This window comes from Triturus cristatus, chromosome 8 (genome assembly GCF_964204655.1).
Source record: "Triturus cristatus chromosome 8, aTriCri1.1, whole genome shotgun sequence".
NCBI lineage: Eukaryota > Metazoa > Chordata > Amphibia > Caudata > Salamandridae > Triturus > Triturus cristatus.
Window position 1 is genome coordinate 1,093,515,292 of NC_140591.1, and position 20,910 is coordinate 1,093,536,201.

The window sequence follows — 20,910 nt, forward strand, 5'->3', positions numbered from 1 at the left end:
AGTCCCTTAGATATTGCAAGATCTATTTCCGCCTTCCTTTTGTCCGTAGCCCATTCACATTCCAAGTAAGTATTTGGATTCGTCCTGTTGCACCTCTAGCCCCCGGCCCATGACTGAGCTGAAAGTTATGGGATGCCTTAAACCGGTTTGGCTGAGGATCTTCAGGATTTCTTTTTATATTTTTTTTACCCAATGCTCCCCACCCTGTGCTTCCACACCCCCTCCCATCCCATTCACCCCTGTAAATCCCCTCCCCCCAGAAAACCATTTCCGGCTTCCACATGGACTATTCTTAGTCCCTACTAGAGCACCCCTGGGATGCCCGCAAGAGTAAGTAATATAACAAAGAGCCAGACAAAGAAACAACATAATAAAGAAGAGAGAAAGGCCTACGCCTGTGATATCAATGGTTTCTGCCCCAGGTCTAGGTCATTTCAGTGTGCTATTATTATGGCCGATCATCTCTGCTCTCATGCTAGATTCCCTCTCTTGATGGCTTTCAATAGTTTGTCTTCTCATTTGCTTCCCTTTAAATTATGCATTTTGTTATTATGCATAACGGTAAGGGAAGCTGGAAATCTGAGCTGGGCCATAGCCCCTAGCTTTTTAACCTCTTCAGCGCGGCGCGGATTTCCGCGCCACGCTGAAGATTCCGTGCGCGGGCGGGGCCATGACGGAACGGTTCCGTCATAAGCACAGCCCAACCGACGTGCATGACGGAACCGTTTCGTCATGCGCGTCGAAGGGGTTAAACCCCCAATCCGGTTCCCCAATTCCCCTTGCCGGTTGATGGTTGGTTGAGATAAATCGGATCTGATCTTGAAAGAGGTCATTTTCCCCCAGAGTTTTTAACTTCAGTGCTTTTGACAGTATCCTTTTTTTTAAGGAGTATGTTTAGGAAATTCTGCAGGATTTTTCAGAGTTTACTTTTATTGGGGTTTCTTCTAAACGGATCCCTAGGTACCCATTGAATATCTTTTGTTATGTTCCTCTCACTATCTTCTACAATTTGGGTCCATACCTTTATCAAAGTGACAACATAAGCTTTTAAATCATCCCCTTCCACCCCCTCTGGAACATTCAGAATCCTTAAGTTGTTTCTTCTTGATTGTTTTTTTTCCTCTAGCAGTTCTAATATCGCCTGTTTTTCTGCCTTGATTTTTTTTTAACTGTCTTTCAGTTCTGTGACTGTGTCCTCAAGAGCTTGAGGCCTGGTAGCCAAGATATTGAGGTTTTTTCTCAAAAACTTCATATGACCCCTGTATTTCACCCTGGTTTGCTTCTGAAATAGCAAACACCTTTTTAATATCGGTAGCCAACGATAAAATTATTCATTCAAGAGATGCAATAGTCACCTGCTCTGCTGTCACTGTAACAGTTTCAGGTGGATCGTGAGCGGTCACAATTGGTAGAGCTTTAGGCCAGGCCTCTGCCAGGCGTAGGAATATTTCCCCAGCTTCTAAATTGGACTCCTCATCCAAACCCTCCGGAGCCTGATATCTGTTACTTCCAGCTCTCATCGGCCCGCCTCTGGCTGCCATCTCCGCCAACCTTTATCTAGCTTCCTCTTTGGTGTGTCCTGCACCAATCCATCTCCTAGCGACCTCGCCGTGGTTTACTATATTTGACAACACCTTCTAAAATGATCTTAAGGAGGGGGTGATTTTTAATTTATTTGGGTAGATTATTTTCGCTTTCTTGCAAATTCTCTCATTGTTTTGCGGGTTGTTTTTTTACCGTTGTATGTGGCACACAAATGGGTGCCTGGGGGGGGATCAGACAATGTTATGGGCTCGGTGGAAGAGTAGTCCGCCTTAGAAAATAGGGGTGGCACTGTCTGTTGAGAGGAATTACTAGGATGGCTGGGTGTAGTTAGGTGTTTTACTTTAGGAGCAGGTCTAGATGAATGACTGCTACTTTTCTCAAATCTTTTAGAGGCACTTCTTCTTCTATTTAACCCCTTCCCAAACTTATTTACTCCTGTCCCAGTCTTTTCTCACCTTACCCCGGATTTTGGTGACACAGCGCTCTTTACCGCTCTGTTAGAGAATTCCCCCAATGCAGGCTCACTCTCTCGACTGCTTGTTTCCTTCTTGGCCTCTTTTGTGGCCAGTGGCGTTACAGTGACCAAACCTGTGCTAGTGCTGCCCTCATTCCCCGGTGGCGGACTCATTCTGCTGCCCTACGACTCTTATTCAGCTGCTTGCGACCAACGTATGGTGGTGCTGACTGCCACTCCGCCGTCTCTTACATCTGCTGCTTCAGGGACAGATTCGGTAAGAAAGCACCTTACCGAAATGTTATTCAACGTGTCTATTTATGATTAAGGCTCCCTGTTTTCAGTTTTTACTGATTTTTACAGATAAATACAGACATAAAACGCTTTATGTTCTTGTCAGTATTTATTTTTAAATATGGATAAAAACGGAAATTGGGTGTCTTTTGAGTGATTCTAAATACACTTTGCCATGCCTGCCAGGCCAATTAATGTGTGGATTGATAGGTAAGGGGGTTTAAAAAAAGGGAATTTTAGTAAAGAGGTTTAAAAAGCAGTAGATATTCACAAGGCTGATACTGAAATGTGCATATTTTCAAAGGAGTTCATTGATTTATCTTCTGCGGATGTTCATATCACTGAAACCTTGCAGACATTCAAGCATGACTGCATATTTATTGGTTACATAAATCTGGAAATATACCAGTTTCAGCTTTATTTTTTTCATAAACCCCATTATAAATATGGATAAATACAGATAAAGTTGACAAAAAATAAATATGGATAAATACAGACTGAAAAGTCAAAAAAATAAATACCATACAACGGGGATCCCTATTTATGATTAAGGACTCTTTCTATGCATGCGAGTCAACGAGGCTTCCCAGAGAGAACTGCACTCTAGCGACCTGCTTCCCTGCCGGCTGCCATCTTCTCCCAACAAAGATATTCTCAGAAAGGGAGCATTGTCCCCTTTCCACCACTACCTCTTTGTAGTGGATATAGTCGATCTCTACTTGGGGATCGCAACAGGACAGTGATCCCCAAGAAGGGATTCAACCCTCTAGAGGAGGCCTGGTCAAGTGCTCCCCAACTTAAACAAAAAAAAGTTTCTCTCTGGCCCCAACGGATAGGGGCTTCCCAGCCATTCATTGGGCTTTTCACCTCTAACCATAATAGGCTCAACAGTCTTTCTGCGCCCTCTAGGTGATTTGCCAGTTATTGTCACTGTCATTCAATACCCAAGTATGAACCAGGAGCTCGATCCTTATGGCCTTTACAGAAGATCTGTGGGTTATGATGCACATAAGGACTCTTAAGTAGTATATCAATTTATCAGCTTCAGAATCATCACAGACTCTTTCAAGATGCAATACATCTGTTGATATGCCTTGCCTGAACTGTTCTCCAGTCTTGTGAACCACAGTGCTCCTGCCATGAAACGTATGCATTATTAATGTTAAATGTGCTGGCTCCTTTCCTCTTTCTCTCTTTGCCCTCTCCCTTTACCTCCTTTTGACAGTCTTGATCCTTGTCCTGCCACCATCTTTCTTGTCTTTAGCTGACCCCTCTTCACAATTCCCAGTGATTGTCTGTTGTCACCCACTTAACCAGATTCCTACCACTGTCTGGAGTTCAACCTCTTCTTCTTTATCTGAAGGACCGGACAGCATATAGAAATGGTGCTAATTACTGCACATGAAGCTAATTACCACATCATGTTTTAGGTTTACCGATCATGGTATGGTGATGGCTACACAGTAGTAGTTGATTATACCACATAGTGAATGATGAGACTGTCTTTTGCATACTCGTGGTTGACTGAGCAGGCTTTAAGATTATTCATTGTGATTACTGTGTAATATTGAGTAATAGTTTTGTCTTCTGAACTGTACTGAGTGGGTGAGCCCACGGCTGCATGGAAAAGGAAGGTAGAAAACTGCTGCACAGTACAATGTGTGTGATTGCACAATTGACTTCTTAATATTGGATGAAGAGATTATCAGCACATTACTTGATCATTGCAGCAGAAAGTGGGATGATTATGGTGTATTTCTTGTTTATTGCTGTACAATACTCTGCGTTCATCTCCCTCGGAAATGTATTCTGATCATATGGCCCTGCCCCTTTAAAGAGAGCCCTGTCATTTTAAAGTCATTGTTTTAGTCTTCAGTGTTTCCGCTCCTATATTAAGAAGTAGCACTCCAACTATAGGCTGAATGCGCTCAAAAACTGCTTAACACATACATCTTTTGAAATACTGAGCAGGTAATGGACTTTGGAATTGTTTTCGAAAGTTGCTAGCTGATCAGACTCCATTATTATGACCTGAGGGGGTGATATATTGACAAAACGGCACCAAAGTAGTGAGAAGTTCTTTATCAAAGTGCTGAGGTGAAGACATCTGGCAAGATAGGCGCCCTGAAGCAGTTACCTCAATCATCGCACAGATGGATAGAATCTTGAGTTTAGAAGACTCAAATGACTAAAGGGAAAAGAACTTTCAGACCATACCTCATTAAGTTACAAAGGGCATGGGGAAGGGGGAAAATGAGGCAAACACCAAATACAGTAAAGGCGAGGGGTAGTAATTATATCTTGGAAGGGAAAACACTGGCAATATTTTTTCACTGTGGCACTAGTGTCACTTCTCATCAGTGATACAACAAACAAATGATGGACGGAATGCTGACAATGCAGACATTCTCCCCCAGTCAAGAGATCTGGGTTAAATCCATCGTTCTTTTGCCCACTACACCACCCCAGTTTAGACATGGCCATGTCTGAACTGGGGTGGCGTAGTGGGCAAAAGAACGATGGATTTAACCCAGATCTCTTGACTGGGGTAGAATGTCTGCATTGTCAGCATTCCGTCCATCATTTGTTTGTTGTAACGCTTTTCGCCCTAAGTGGGATGGGTATGCCCAGACGTGGGTCCCGTGCTCACTACGCCACTGGAGTCAAGCTATCCTGGCTGATGACGGCTGATAGCCAGAAACCGGTCCTAGGATGCTTGATTCCGGTCCAGGGAAGACATGGCTTGGCAGTTCGGGCTGGACTGTTCCCATGAGGCACAGGGTCAAGACTGATTTGCATGTGGCCATGTCTGAACTGGGGTGGCGTAGTGGGCAAAAGAACGATGGATTTAACCCAGATCTCTTGACTGGGGGAGAATGTCTGCATTGTCAGCATTCCGTCCATCATTTGTTTGTTGTAACACTTCTCATCAGTGAAGCATCAGAGATATCACAACCGATCAAATGTATGTCAGCCCTCACTTTTGAGAGGTTACTTGCATCCCTCAGTTAAAAAGTTTTCGATGAATTGCATATGTGCTCTGTATCCATAAAAACTTTCAAATCCACACCATCTAACCTTGAGAAATTTGTTCAGCTCTATTCTCCAAATTTTTAAATATAGCTACCCTTCTCATGTTCCAGCATGTATCATCTTGTATTATGACAGTTTCTTTATGCAGCTACACTAATATGACAAGTTTTCTATATTTAGGATGCCACTTAAAAAGATAACCAGGTTTCAAAATTCTCACCAAATCACTTTCTCTCACATAAACGCACATTGCATTACATTTTGAATCCTGTATGCATTTAGGTTTCAGTTGATGTTGATTAACCCTCCTTTTAACGATTCCCCTCGTTTGTTTGAAAATATATTCTCTAAGGGTAATTCTTTTCTCAAACTCCTTGTACATGCTTTGGGACAGGGTGCTCTACCTTTACGTACCAAGAAGAGACTGTCTCCAGAAACTTTGTGTGGTGTGATTCTGGAGGACAATAGCCTATAGCCTCTCACCTCGTGTACAGCCATGCAGGTTAATTTGATGTAATAATTGAAATTTCTGAATTGCCTATTACATTTTGGGTCATGCAATGCTAACATGTTTTCTGTGATGCTTCTTAAGGAGCTTGAATATGTCACCTGAAATTAATTCAACACCAGTTTTGGTATGAGGAGTTTCTGGGAAACCTTCTTTACTTAAGTACTTTCGTAAGGAAAGCCATTTCCATTGCTGTTATTACCTTTCTACAAAAGTGAATTCTGGTAATTCGGAATGTTAGCCCTCAACAACAAAGAGGTAATACATATGTGTTTGGAAGGCCTGAATACCTCCAACACCTTGGCCTCCTTTCCGGAAGACTGCAAACACACTGAAGTGAGGCCCCTCCTGAAGAAACCATCCCCCAGCCCAGCAGGACCGAAGAGCTACCGGCCCATCTCCCTGCTTCCCTTTCCAGTGAAGGTTCTTGATAAGGCAAACAACCAGCAACTCTCAACACCTGAAACACAACAACCTCCTGGACCTCTGTCAATCTGGATTCCGAGTCAGTCCCAGCACCGAGACAGCCCTAATCACAGCCACTGAAGACATCAGGGCCCTCCTGGACTACGGCAGATCGGCAGCCCTCATCCTCCTTGACCTGTCAGCTGCCTTCGACAGTCTCCCATCCCATCTTTATCAACAGACTCCACAATATCGGAATCTAGGGAGACACCCACAAATGGATTGCCTTATACCTCACCGGAAGAACCCAGAGAATCCATCTCCCACCTTTCACCTCAGAACCCAAGATCATCACCTGCGGCATCTCCAAGGATCATCACTCAGCCCCACTTTCTTCAACACATTCATGACCCCACTGGCTAAAACCATCAGATCAAACGGACTTAGCATCATCTCCTACGCCGACTACACCCAGCTCATCATCTCGCTGTAAGTCTCCACCACCACCACCAGAACCAACTACCACATATGTATAAGGAACGTTGCCGACTGGATGAAGGGCAACTGTCTCAAGCTCCACAGAGACAAGATAGAAGTCCCTATTCTTGGCAACAACACCTCGCCTTGGAGCAACGCATGGTAGCCTGCTGAGTTCGGCCCATCCAGTGCCCTGACAGATCACACCGCAACCTTCGTTTCATCTTGGACAGCACGCTATCTTTGAAGAAACAGGTAAACGCAGTCTCATCCGCCTGCTTCCACCCCCTACACATGCTCCCCAAGATTTTCAGGTGGCTTCCAGTGAACACCAGAAGGACTGTCAAACAGGCCTTCATCACCTTCAGGTTGGATCACGGAAACACTCTACGTAGGAGTCCCCGCACGTCTCCTGACGAGACAGACAATACAAAACTCAGCACCAACTCATCTTTGACCACCCCAGACAGACCCACATCACACTGCACTTCAAGAAGCTACATTGGCTGCCAATCCAGAAGAGATGCCAGTTCAAGATGCTGACCCATGCATACAAATCCCTGCACTATAAAGGACCAGTATTCATCAATAAACACATGACCTTCCACTAACCGACCAGACACCTATGATTTACCTCCCTCTTCCTTGCACACACACCCCGGATCCGCCGGGCCAACAGTGGAGGATGATTATTCTTACACCTGGTAGTCAAAGCCTGGAACGACCTTCCCCTGCCTCAAGAGCGCCCCATTGCTCTGTCAATTCAGGAAAGAACTTAAGACCTGGCTGTTTGACTGAACAGATCACCACTAAGCAACCAGCGCCTTGAGATCCTCAGAGGTGATATGCCGTGCTTTATATATCCCTGATATATTGATTGATTGAAGTCATTAAATAGGCCCAAAGAGTGAAGATAAGCATTTGCTAATTTTGTTGCGGTCAATGAACAAGACTTCTAGACATGGAATTCGGCAGCTCCCATTCCATGCCTGGCTACCAAAAGTAGGTTTTCAGTAATTATTTTGGGCAGACATACCCATGTGACCCTCATGACCTCTCTCTAAAATTCTTACACGTGTCCATTCATTTGGTGCATGCTTTTCGTGACTCATTAGCAAAATCCCCTCCACATTAAGCTTTTTTTTTTTTTTTAAAGAATCTTATTGAGTTTTCCCAACCAGTGTGCCAGAAATCCAATGTTACATACAATTGTCTCTTACAAGAGACTTAACCATCATAGGACATGTCAGGAGAAACTGATTTTTCAACATTTTCTCCCTAACTCCCCCGCCCAACACCCTCTCTAACCCCCACCCCCCCTTGTCAGTGTGCCCGCGTCAACCCCCCTCTAACGGAGGCATTTAATGCCCCGTATATCAAGAAAACCTAACTCAAAGCAATGGGAAGAACACTATCCTTGTTCTCAGAGGACAGGAGGCCCCACGCTGCCACCCATGCGCGCTCCATGCTCCCACCCTGACCACTCAACACTGCTCAATATATTGTGCAGACGCTGATTCCTCCCTGAGAGTACTTAAGTGGCCTCACCCTGGTCAATCTCCCCAGTGGCCCCAGAGGGCCCCACCGCAGTCCCCATACCCTGGACCAGGTCTACAGGAGCCCCGTCCTCCTCATCTAGCTCCTCCGGAGAGCGAAGCCCCTCTACTAAAGCTCCCCACGCCCGTGCGGCGTCCAGCGCCTTGTCATTAGAAGCACGCCTGGCCACGCGTCCCTTCACTCCCTGCCCAGGACAAGAAACTCGCCTTCCACCTCCGAAAGCTCGGTCCAGCCCTTGCCTTCCAACCCTCCACATTAAGATTATGAGCCACCCAGAACAATTAGTACATCTGTCATTCAGAATTTTTCCTAGAAGACAATCTTCTCTCAAGAATTCCTTAATTTGTGTTGATGCTTCATCTTTACCATCAACATATATCCAGCCTCTTTCTGACATCCCTAAAAATGTACTCATTATTTCCAGTAGTGCTGCTGCAGCATTCCCTTTTCACTTCATTCTTCAGCTTTATTGCATAATGGACAATTCAGGCAGGTGTTTCTTCCCAGGCCAAAACATTACTTCGAAGGATTATACTTGTATTTAGAGGTCAAATAGGTAATCCATCCTGTGGAGTTAAACCCATCATCAGATGACAAAATACTGGACAAATGTAAATGATCAGTCTTGAGTACAAATGTGCTTCCCCAGATGTGAGGGAAGTGGTTTAGAGCCTACAAGTGGGCCATGAGCTCTTTCTCCATTACTGCATACCAGTGGTCACTTTTATTTAATGTCCTGAAGGCATAGACCACATTCCAATTATGCTCACAAGACGTTTGTGATAATACCACTTGGAAACTGTACATTCTAGCATCAACAGTGAAGACACACTGCGTTTGTAGAATAAAAAGGGTTCTAAGTAAATGTTTAGACAATGGCAAATTTTACTTGTTCAAACAGGCTCTGTTGTTCACAGCTCCATATCAATATCTTTAGCAAAAACTGAAAATATCATCCTGGGAAACATTTAACATAACCATCCATGTCTTTATAAGCTAGAACATTGCCCTCTGCAACAATGAAACCACAGAAGCAAATACAGAGAGCTTTTTTCTTCAGCAGAAAAGTGTAAAATGAGTAATAAAAACTGTTGTAGATCTAGATTCAGGCATTAACTCAAGTCAGCTGTTAAAAATACTGTTTCCACTTTCAGCGTGAACATTGTTTTATTTATCTTAGGAAGTGTCTGCTTCCTGAAATCTAAAGAAAGGGATCTGGTCCTGAGATAAGGTTGAAGTGTGAGGCCGTCTTAAAAATAATACAAGAAATTATTATCCCAAATTGTAGGAGAACTGACCAATGACAATGAAAATATTACAAACCGATTAAACAGAATCTACACCTAATGGGTCTTGTTAGAATTTGGGGTCTCTAGTTGGCAGTGGTTTGCATCCTGTAAGGGTAAGGGGATTAAACAACTGAGAGAACCCTGTTCACCCCCTTGGTATCTTGACACAAGCATTCAGGCTTATCTCAGAGGGAATGTGTAATGCATTTGTACATACGCACACAGTAACACAGTGAAAACACTACAAAAGGACACCACACCAGTTTAGAAAAATAACCAATATTTATCTGAATCAATCAAGATGAAAAATGATAAAAATCCAACATACACAGGCAAGGATATTACCTTAAAAAGGTTCAAAATAGTTCAGTCTAAAGTTGCGTCACTTTTATCACAAAGTACCTGGAATGAGTCAAAATCAAAGATGAAAACAGGTGCAGGAGAGATGAGATGACGGAAAAGCAAAGCAGTGCATCAATTCCTTACTTTGAGGAGTTGATGTGGCAATTGCTTACTGCCAGGGGAGGTTATGCGTCGATTCCTTCCTGCGGAAAGGAGATGCGTCAATTCCTTCCTGTCGGGATGGTGATTTGTTGATTCCTTACTGCGCGGTAGGTGATGTAAATCTCAGGACACACAGCCTTGTTCCTTAATGCTGGCCACGTCGATGACCCCGGTCAGATACCACCTCCTTGGGGAAACCAACACCGGTGTAGATCCCCATGAGTGTCAGGGCCGGGATGTGCGCCGTCACGTCCTCCGAAGGATAGTTTCTGAATACTGCATTGCATGGTCCACCAAGACCAGGATGAACCGGTTGCCCATGGCTGTCTTCGGCTTCAGAGGCCCCACAATGTCAGTGCTTACCCCCTCGAAAGGGGGGCTCACAACAGGGAACAGTTGGAGGAGAGCCTTACATCTCACCCCACTCTTGCCACTTGCCTGGCTGTCAAACATGTTCATCCGTGACAGACACCTGACAGGAAGTAAGATGCAGCGAGAAATGACCTACAAGCAGTTTGGTGAGGATTGATGAAAGCCTCGTTTTTAAGAAGCAAGCCGCAAGCCGCACCAGTTGTGCTTTCTGCATTCAAAAGCACACTTGAGAAGAAACGGCTGCGCTACACGCGACGGACTGTTCATGAACAAAAGAGGTGGCAGATGAACATGTTTGACCGCCAGAGTCATCTACACAGCCACTAATTGGAAAGAACGAAGGACCTAGACTTTCCAGGAAAAAAAAGAAACTGGTGCATCAACTTTTTTTTTTTTATTCCAAAATTGAGCGTGAGAGAAGAAGCACTGTCCAGATATTCCCCGGTGGACCACACCATCGCTTTTAAAATTAAGAAGCCCTGAAGAGGGCCCCTGTACTTATTGCCCGGAACTCGAAACGCGTTGGCAATCCATCAAACATTGAGGAGCGTTGAATTGAGTTTCTTCCTCCCTGAGGGTGTCACTATAATTTTATGCACCTCTGGAGTAGAATTTTGTAAGAATTCTCAGTTTGTCCTTGACACCATCTATTTGATAGTCCAGAGTGTTGTAGGACTAGTAAATGTTGTTTCTATCATGCAATATTGATATACAAAAAAGTGCTGTCTTGTTTGTTGTTCGATTTAAATAGTCTTAGATATGTCATATTGTTATGTGTAAATATTTGGATATGGTTTGAATGACCATTTTGCATTGTCGGGCACAAAATGTGCAATGACTACACTGTGTTCTTTTTCATGATTTTGATAAAAAAAGTTGAGCTTTTATAAAGAAAAAGGAAAATAAAAACGATCATACATAAGGAATATATTGTTTGATCTTAGTGTAAATTTGGGAAACGTATCCAATTGACACAAGGGTTGGGTCTACGCTCTCTAAAAGCGTCATTTTCAAACACCCAATTTAAAACAAATTGTGAGTTCAGTGAGCCCAAACTCCAAATCTCTATCTCTTCCCAATTGGAAGTTGCACTTGTAAGTGGTTAAAATGCAACTCAAATGATAACCTATGGGAGAGATAGTCCTTGCAATAGTGAAAACAAAATTTGCAATATTTCACTATCAGGCCATGTAAAACACACCAGTACATTCTCTACCTTTTAAATACCCTGTACCCTGCCCATGGGGCTACATTGGGCCTACCTTAGGGGTGCCTTACATGTAGTAAGAGGGAAGGTGTGGGCCTGGCAAGTGGGTACCCTTGCCAGATCAACATGGCAGTTTAAAACTGTACTCGGAGACAGTGCAGTAGAGGCCTGAGACATGTTTGCAGGGCTACTCACATGGGTGGCAAAATCAGTGCTGCAGGCCTACTAGTAGCATTAAAATTGCAGGCCCTGGGCACACACAGTGCACTTCACTAGTGCCTTACAAGTAAATTAAGAAGGTCAATCATGGATAACCAATCATAATTTATACAGGGAGCACTAATACTTTACCACTGAACAGCAGTAGTAAAGTGCCCAGAGTTTTAAAACCAGCAAACATGAAGTGCAGCATACAGACAAAAACAGAAGGTCAGTAGCAAAAAAAAAACAAGTGAAAAGCATGCCAAAGATGCCAGGTCTAACAGGTCTCAAATATATGCTGCTCTGTCCTGCTAAACTTCGTCATCTTCCAGGTGAAGGTCTCCTTTTTCGAACACTGGGACCAAGCTTGGGCTTGGGTAGAAGAAAAACTCCCAACAGGTGGAAGAGGACAGCCAACAGCAAGGCACAATTTGGAGTAACGCTGACAACCAGACCCCCCCCCCCCCACAACAAACACTCATCTGTCAACGTTGATTGAAACTTGGGAGAAAGAACAGTTGCAGGGGGTCAGGGCGGGCTTGTCCAGAGGAATATAATGTCTGACTATGTGCGTGACAAATTGGAAGAGGCCGTGTGCGGTTGAGGTCTGCATCTAGGCCGCCGAATGCTGACGCAGTAAAGCCTCACCCAAGGAGATCTAAGAGCAACTTAGAGTTCCCTCATTGATTATAAAAGTTTTTCTCTAGAGAGAGTGTTTTACAAGGGTGACCGATACTTAGTGAGTTAAAGTTTAGTGGGGAAGAGTTGGGGGGGGGGCGTGGGTAGTTATTATCACAGTGTCTGAGTTTGTTACAGGCAGAGGCATTTATAATGCTGGCATATTAATTGCATAGACATCAACCACCATAACCATACCGCATTATATAGTGGAACGTAAATTGCCTCAACATTAGATTCAAGTGATGAGTAGTCATGAAGTATGCTATAAACGCTCTTTTAACTCGCTCTTTTTTCAATGTATGGACCGATTAGGCAGTATATGTTACTTACCTTGTCTACCATGGCTATGCTAGTCTACCATTCAGGCTTAACCCAATGTTCTAGGGAAGTAGCTATCCTCATTTGAAAATCCTTCCTGTTGGCTGTGGACCCTCATTAGTGTTTACTTCCTCATTATGCTGCTAAAAGGTAACCTCTAGCACATCACTAACCTCCTTCTCCCAAATGGGATGAAAATCCTAGGAGGGCGCCTTCAACTATGTTCTGCACCTAGCCATTGGGACGTAAGCAGTTCTGCCTCCACCAACAGGCCTACAGCCTTATTGAGGTGGATAGTAACACCGGGGCTCAGCAGCACATGGCGGAGGTGGCATGTGAGGAAAAGGCAGTACAACTATTACTCAGCCCCTCACTATTTCTTTTCACGAGTAGACCACATAAATGTCCCAGCAGCAGAAGTAGCTGGTACAATAGACATACAAATCTCCCAAGGCGGCTACCTGATAACTCCTCTGTGGAGTCAGCTCTCGCCGGATGGATTTTGAACCCAGAGGTACATGACCCCTAAATGTGTGGTGGCTAATGAGTTGGTTGACCACCTCAGAGAAGAAATAACAGAATTCTGTGAAGTTAATACTGTCTCACTGCCCACTCCAGCCACTGTTTGGCAAGCATTTATAGTGTTTTTATGGATGAGCCATGTCCTTCCATAGTGGGAAAGGTAAAGTCTGAGAATGTGGAATAGAAGTAATCAAAGAAATTTACTATAGTACAACTACTTGCAAAACTGCATAATGCTACCGTTAAACGGCTTGAGGCAGATAAGCTAATGCTGAATCAAAAAAAGCTTGATACAGCACAGGGTTGTTGTTGATGATTTTCCAGTACAAAATCTGAGTCTGAAGGCAAGGCCGGCCAACTGCTTTACTGGTTAGCCAACAAGGAAAAACTGGGACCAGGATTGTCCCATCAATGCTTGATTGTGAAGGCACTTTTTCAATTTCAGAAACATTTTCAGTAATTATGTAAGGTAATGTCAACACAAACCCGGACACGTTCAGAAATTGAGTTCCCTATCGTAAAAGACATCATCATGTACACCTTGTTGCCAGATGATCAATTGCAATTAGACCTAACTGCTGAGGAAATTCCACAGGAAATCTCAGGAATGCCATTCAGCAAGACACCTGACCTGAACAGGATTCCACTATAACTGTTTAAAACAACAAATATACCTCACTACTAATACCACACCTGCAGGAAATATTTTAAGAGGTATTGAAGAGGCTTACCATGAAAAAGTCTGCCATCTGACCACCATGGAGCCAAAATCTCAGCAATCTTAACATTTGCTAAAACTGCCAAATGAGTATTCCTCATATTGTCCGATTTCTTCAATCCGTGTTATGGACAAAAGTTTATCACTATAATACGCACCATAGTACACACTGGCCAAATCTGCTTCATGCAGCGCAGAATACCCCCTACTGCCTGAAGTGTTTGCATGTAGCATTGGTAAGAGATGATTAACTTCTGGGTACAAATGCACTAATGCTAACATACTTGGAGAAGGCTTTTGATACAGCCCATTGGCCTGTTATGCACAGGTCCAAAAAAGATTGAACTATGGCCTGTTTGTTTTAGGTCCAAGCCTTTCAGACAGCACAGCTGTCTGGTTCGCAAAGAGTTCTTATAGACATTTAGAAAGCTTCGCTAGGAATGCATTCTGCCCATTGTTTACCATTGGCTTTTTATTTTGTAACTCCGAGCTGCTTGCTTTCTGCTTGCTGTCCTTCTATGTTTTGGGCTATCCAGCATGTCTTCGTTCCTCCTGTGGAACACAGCCTATTTACTGTACTATTCCATAAGTGATTGCATTCTGTAAAGAGGCCTGTAAATTTTGTTCTTATCTTGTCACATTTGCTGTGCATTCTTCCGAGGGAGCTTGGTGTTTACGTTTCTTTCTCTGACTTCAAACAGAGGGAAGATTTATCTCTACCCGTCATGCTGAGACTGGGAGTACCCTATGCTGATGACACCCAGCTCTTCTTAGCTTTCCATGAAAAGACGCCCTCAACTCTGATTTCCTTCAAGCAGTGTCTGAAAGGGTTGGTGGCTTGGATGGAGGAAAACTATCTTAAACTTAAATCCTTTTTTTTTGGCACAAAGTCCTTTCCAGATGCCAGTCTATGGTGACCACCTGAATGGGGTGGTGCCCCGACCCCAACACTGATGGCCAGAAACTTTGGGGTAAAGTTGACACTGATTTCACCTTTGAACCTCAAATTAGGTCCCTCTTCACTTCCTATTTTGCCACCCTGAGATGCCCTCCCGTTGCATCTCAGAGCCAACCCCAATCTCACGGCCTTCCGCAAACAGCTGAAAACCTTTTTATTTCATCCAGTCTAATTAACCCCCATTCTCTCCCCTCCTGGGCCACTGTGCGGATCCATGGTATTCCCAGCGCTTGGACGCCTCCGGGCAGCAATTCGCGCTCTACAAATGCACATCCAATCCAATCCAATCCAATCCTATGAAGGATGCTCCACCTTATTCAGCTGGAATACTAATAACCAGTTGTTCACGCTCTGGTTACTGCATAGATGGAGTTTGCCAATAGTCTATACTTAGGCCTACCGCCTTCCTTATCCAACAGCTTCAATGTATCCAGAATTCTGCTGCACGTTTCATCTTGAAGCCCCCCCACCCAAAAAAACCTACACTCACAAGGGCCCTTTATATCCTAGGTGCCTTACTCCCAGTCCAGAGCTTTGAGGTCTACCATCCTTAAGCTTCTCTTCTCTATGCCACTCTAGTCTACTCCACTCCACGCCTCTCCACTTTATGCCCTGCCACTTTATAACAGTCAACAACACTCTGTACCTTGACACACTACTTCACTCTATGCCCCTCCACGTAACTCTGCACCACTCTACCCCTCTCTGCTCTACAACACTCTATTCAATAACAGTCCGACATGCCACTCCACTCTATGGCACTCTCCTCTACGTCACTAATGTTTAGCTGTGCTGAACAGCAGCTACGCTTATGTGCAACATGGCTAAAACATGTTGGCAAAGCCAATAGCTCTTGCATAGGTGAGACCTATTGGCTTTGACAATGCTTGTTTAAAGTTTAGTAGCTTACATTACAAGGTGATCGAGGCATTAGAACATGTATGTATTATAAAACTAGGAAAAATACTTCTGTCTCTGGGGAGCGTCATAACCCCGGGACAGAAAGTTGAAGTATTCACTCTTTTTAGATTGAAGCCTACCAGACAGCACAGCTTTCTGGTTTGCTGAAGACATCATGGGTGCATTCAGAAAGTTTCCCTGGGAATGCTTTACTCCCATTGCTTACCATTGACTTTGTGGTTTGTAACTCACATTTCCTTGCTTTCTATTTGCCGGCTGTATTTTTTTAGGTTGTCCAGATTGAGTTCATCCCTACCCTTACCCAAACCTTGTTTACTGTATCCTTTCATACTTCTCACTTTCTGTAAGCAGACCTTTAAATTTTGTTTTTATCTTGAAACATTTGCTGTGCGTTTAAACACAAAGGTCAAAATTCAGGCTCTAGCTTCCAGGGAGCTTGTTGGTTACTTTTCTTTCTGTGACTTCAAAGCGAGAGCGTTTTATAGGAAAGGAAGATTAATACAGATTACTTCCCTCATGGAGCCTGCTTGTGCCCCTCCTATGCTCTAGTTTTTGAGGCTGTAACATAACCCTTTACACAGACCTGCAGGGAGGAGGTGCACACACAATCTGTGGTGATGTTAAACAAAAATTGATGACGAGGTTCTTCTATTAAAGCACTGTTAGCTTTTGGTTAATGTGACCCTCTAGTGAATGTCTATTGATCTTTCTGTTTAGTCATCGAATCAGAGTACCAAACTCTTTTAATAATAACATGCATTGGCAAACCAAAAGGTGTAGCCTACACAACTGTATTCAATGATCATTAGCCTGTGTATGTGCAATGCATGCAGTAGCACCATGCCATAAAACCCTAGACAACACAGATTATTGCTTTCCTGAAAGCTACAAACAGATCGGAAACCCACTACATTATTTACACTACATCTTTCATAGGACAAAACCTAGGTTTTACACTATTTGGTGGGTGTGTGCTGTCAACAATAAAATAGGTGAACATGTTCCACTGAAACAACAACGGCCCACCAGCACTGGCTTTAGTACATCTAGTGTTTTGTGCGATACTCTGGCACCTTCCAATGGCTTTTTCCATGGGTTCCTGCACTATAGCTTTCCAATAGTTCCCTTCTCACACGTTTTTCATTTGTTTAATAGCCCTGCTCATACCAGTGCAGTCTGTCACAGCACTTTACATCACCCACACATGCAGAGACAATGAATCCTAATTGTGTAAATCACTGTATATGAAATTTGACATAAAACGATGGGGACTACAGGGTGTACAACTCACATGTCATCCATGCTGGTAGGCGCTCTTTCTTGGTTTCGAGAGGCAGAGACTCAGGATTTCAAAAGTAACAGTGTTAGGGGTTGCCTTTTTCAATATAAATCAATTTCTAACCAAGCCTTTTTACTAATATTAGGATAATGAAAGGCTGCAGATAATGTATTTGTTTAACCTGGTGCTTGCAGTTTGCGTGTCGCTCCTTGATGACCGTTCATAGCTCACTGTGCTATATTAGGGTTGTAACTAGAGGAGTGAAAGGAACAAAAATATCTTTTTGAAAAAAAACAGTAACCCACTGAGCTATCTACATAACACACATTTGTGGGATCAGAATAGTACACCACCCTTGCAGCAGGCATATTAATCCTCTCACAAGGAACATTTGACATAACTGTGATCTCTCGCCAGCAGATACATTAATCACCAGAGTTATCGTGATATTTTTATTGTTGTCAGAGCATTGCTGGATGTACTAGGAACTTTGAGGAAGGTGCTTTTATACAGCAATACTTTTTTTTTAAAAGACCGCGTTCCTCGAGCTCACTGTCAGATGCAGTGTCAATGGTTGCACTGCCTTAAACCCAGCCTTATCACTTCTTTCACGGACCTCAACACACATTTTCGGTACTATTCGGTTTGTCAATGATTGTCTTAAATATATGATGGTCCTCTGCATGACTCAATGCCACAAGTCTGAATTAGCGGAGCCCTTTCCCTCTCTTTTCCCATTTAAAGAGAGACTCGTCAGGGCTTCCCGCTTTCCACTTATTTATTTACCTTATTTATAGAACTCCTCACAGATTGAGTGAGACAAAATGTCCAGGTAATTCCCAGTTGAGTTTTTCAGGAGACCATTTTGAATAATTGGGCATGGATGTGGCATCAGATTTGCATGCGAAGACCTGATTATCGCCCTACCGCTTGAAAACACAAAGTAATACTTGACAGAGAGGACTTCTTAAAATAATTTCACTACCCACTCTCTATGCACCCTCTAGAACTAACAGCATCCAATTCCACCCCCATTTATTTTTTTACTAAAGTGCAATTCTCAATTAGCAAATTTGTATGGGCTGGCGAAGTTCTGATTACCTCTTTTAAAAAAAAAATGCTTATAGCTCCATCTGACAGTGTTGGTAACATCTGCCTTTTGTACTACAGGACTTCCCACTTAATCCCTAAGAACAATTGACTATTTTGTGTAGAAATTACTCCACTATGAAGTTACAACTAGACCTCATAGAAAATCCCAGCCTACACTGCATATTATATGGAGCAGTTTATCTCTTGAGCAATACCACCCGTCACAAAGACACCTCTTATGTGTTGGCAGGACACCTTAAAATACATTAAGTATTCTGGAGCACTAACAATAAAACTCCTTTGTAGCTTGGTACATGTCTCTTCCCTCATAGCAAAACTGAATGGATCTCAGACATCGGACCCAATAGGTATATAAAATCCAGGAGACTTGTGGACTTTCAGCCATGTCAAATTAATTGAAGAACTGTCCACAGAATTCTGACTACACAAATCACAATTTTTCCAATATATGAAGTTATGCAATGCTCTAGAGCTGATTCAGAGTTTAACCCCTTGGAACAAAAGTTGACCACGGGCAATATCCGCAGAAATAGATTTTCCAGAATTTACAATCCTTCGTACATAACATACCACATCTCCTAAAAGATCTATGGGATAAATGGAACCAGGAGAGTGGGAAGCTAGAAGAAGAGTGTACAGGGGCAAAAATTACCTCTTCCACTCTTGCTATTCTCTCATGCCTCAGACTCATCCAATTCAAATACTTTCATAGTTTACTGCAGCCTGACAAGGCTTGCACAGATGGGTAGGGCCCACAACCCAAACTGCTGGTGTTGGTAAAACACTCCAGTTAATTTCACCAGGGCTTTAAGTGGGCTGGGTCTCACCGGTGCTGAGCACCAGCAGTCTTTTAAAGGAGGCCTCGAAACCGGTCTCTATCGGGCTCTGTTTTGTGCCCTGGCACAAGCGGTCTGTTTTTTTCCAGACTGCAGTGACAGCAGGCACCTGGATGTGCACGTGCTTACACTGCCCAGTTCTCACTAGTGGAGAAGTTACGTCATGACATCATGCCAGGTGAGTGTTGTAGGGGAAGGGAAGTCCTTTAAAGAGTCCTTTTCTCACTGGATTTCCCTTCTCTTTTTGAGACTCCGGAGCAGCAACATTGGCGTGGTGTCACCAGGGCTTTAAATGCAAGCTTTTACAATATTATATACAAGCCATAGTTGCTGCTTATTTATCTTCTGTAACTAACAACCATTGACAAAGTCAATAGTCCACACTTTTAGGTATGATGTTACTTGTTGTATCATATATCTGGTTGCAGACAGAAACTGCAAAATGCAAGTCAGGCGGCACACTATGCTAAGCACAGATTTTTAGTGTATGTGTTTTTAAGACCCGCCCTTAATTACATTGGCCACACCCTTTGAGAGACCCCCCTAGTTTTTTCATCCCGCTTAAAGCCCTGCATTTCACCATACTATATGGGAAATGTCCAGCAATTGCCCAGTACTGGAGGTGAATACATCAAACACTGGAGAGAGAAGTGGGCCTACCCATTGTGTTCGATTACAGAATGGTGATTCTTGAGATAATTGAGGGACGGTAAGGTTCCAGGAGCTACAGAATCTTAATAGTATTAGCCATTTCAGCAGCCAGAAGATAGATTTGCATGTCACTGTAGAACTGAGGTGACCCCCATACTAGGAGAATGGTTGTGGGGCATCACCTCCTGTTCTAAATTGGAAGAAACTATATTCAAAATGGGATGCTGCATAACAAAATATAGGATGATTGCGGGGCCCTTGTGGGAACATTTAAAACAATTTAGCCTGCAGTATGATGGGGAAACGCAATTTATGAAATGTCATGCAAATCTGTGTCTTTGTATGTGATATGAAATGAAGGACTCTGTTACCGACAATGCAATATGCCAAGTGTTTGTTGTGTTATATTGAAATTTAAAAACCATACTGACTATGGCAAAGGATTACAACTGAGCAAACAGCAGGATATCCAGGATCCACCGTAGGCATGGTTACTCTACTGCGAAGGAAGGGAATAGGTTTGTTCAAGAACTTCTCATCAGTCCTCAACATCACTCCCAAATTACTTGCATCACGAGTTGGTGCTTAACCAAACATTTTTATTGAATACCTATCTGGACCTGCCAAAATATGTAATATTAAGGAAATAGGCAATTCTAAAGTAAAAATAAGTATCAAACGTACAATAGTGATGCAAATATTCCATATTGTGACATGAAAACCACAACATTGCATTTTAAATGCCTAGTTACTGCAGTAGATGACATAAAGACATAAATAATACTAGCAAAAGCAGAATAAATACCGATGTGGAAAGCAAGAAAAGAATACACATTGAAAAAGAAAAGTAATAGAAAAAACTGGCAGTGGGTACAGGGCTGTATGAAGGGTTGTGCAGCCCCCAACTTTTCTTATTTAGCCACACCACTTCATCTGCTAACCTGCAAGTGAGAAAAACAGATGGAAGGAAATGCTGATGGGAGGGTCAGGGGGACCTCAACCAAAAAAAGGGGTTTCATTCTGAGCAAAGTAATCAAATTTCAGTTTAATATATTTTGGCTGAGATT

The 20,910-nt window shown here is 43.2% G+C and overlaps 1 protein-coding gene across 1 annotated transcript in view; it reads left to right on the forward strand.

The window, feature by feature from the left end:
• GCC2 (GRIP and coiled-coil domain containing 2) overlaps window positions 1–20,910 on the forward strand; it is a 325,439-nt gene that overhangs the window by 44,897 nt on the left and 259,632 nt on the right. The window lies entirely within an intron of this gene.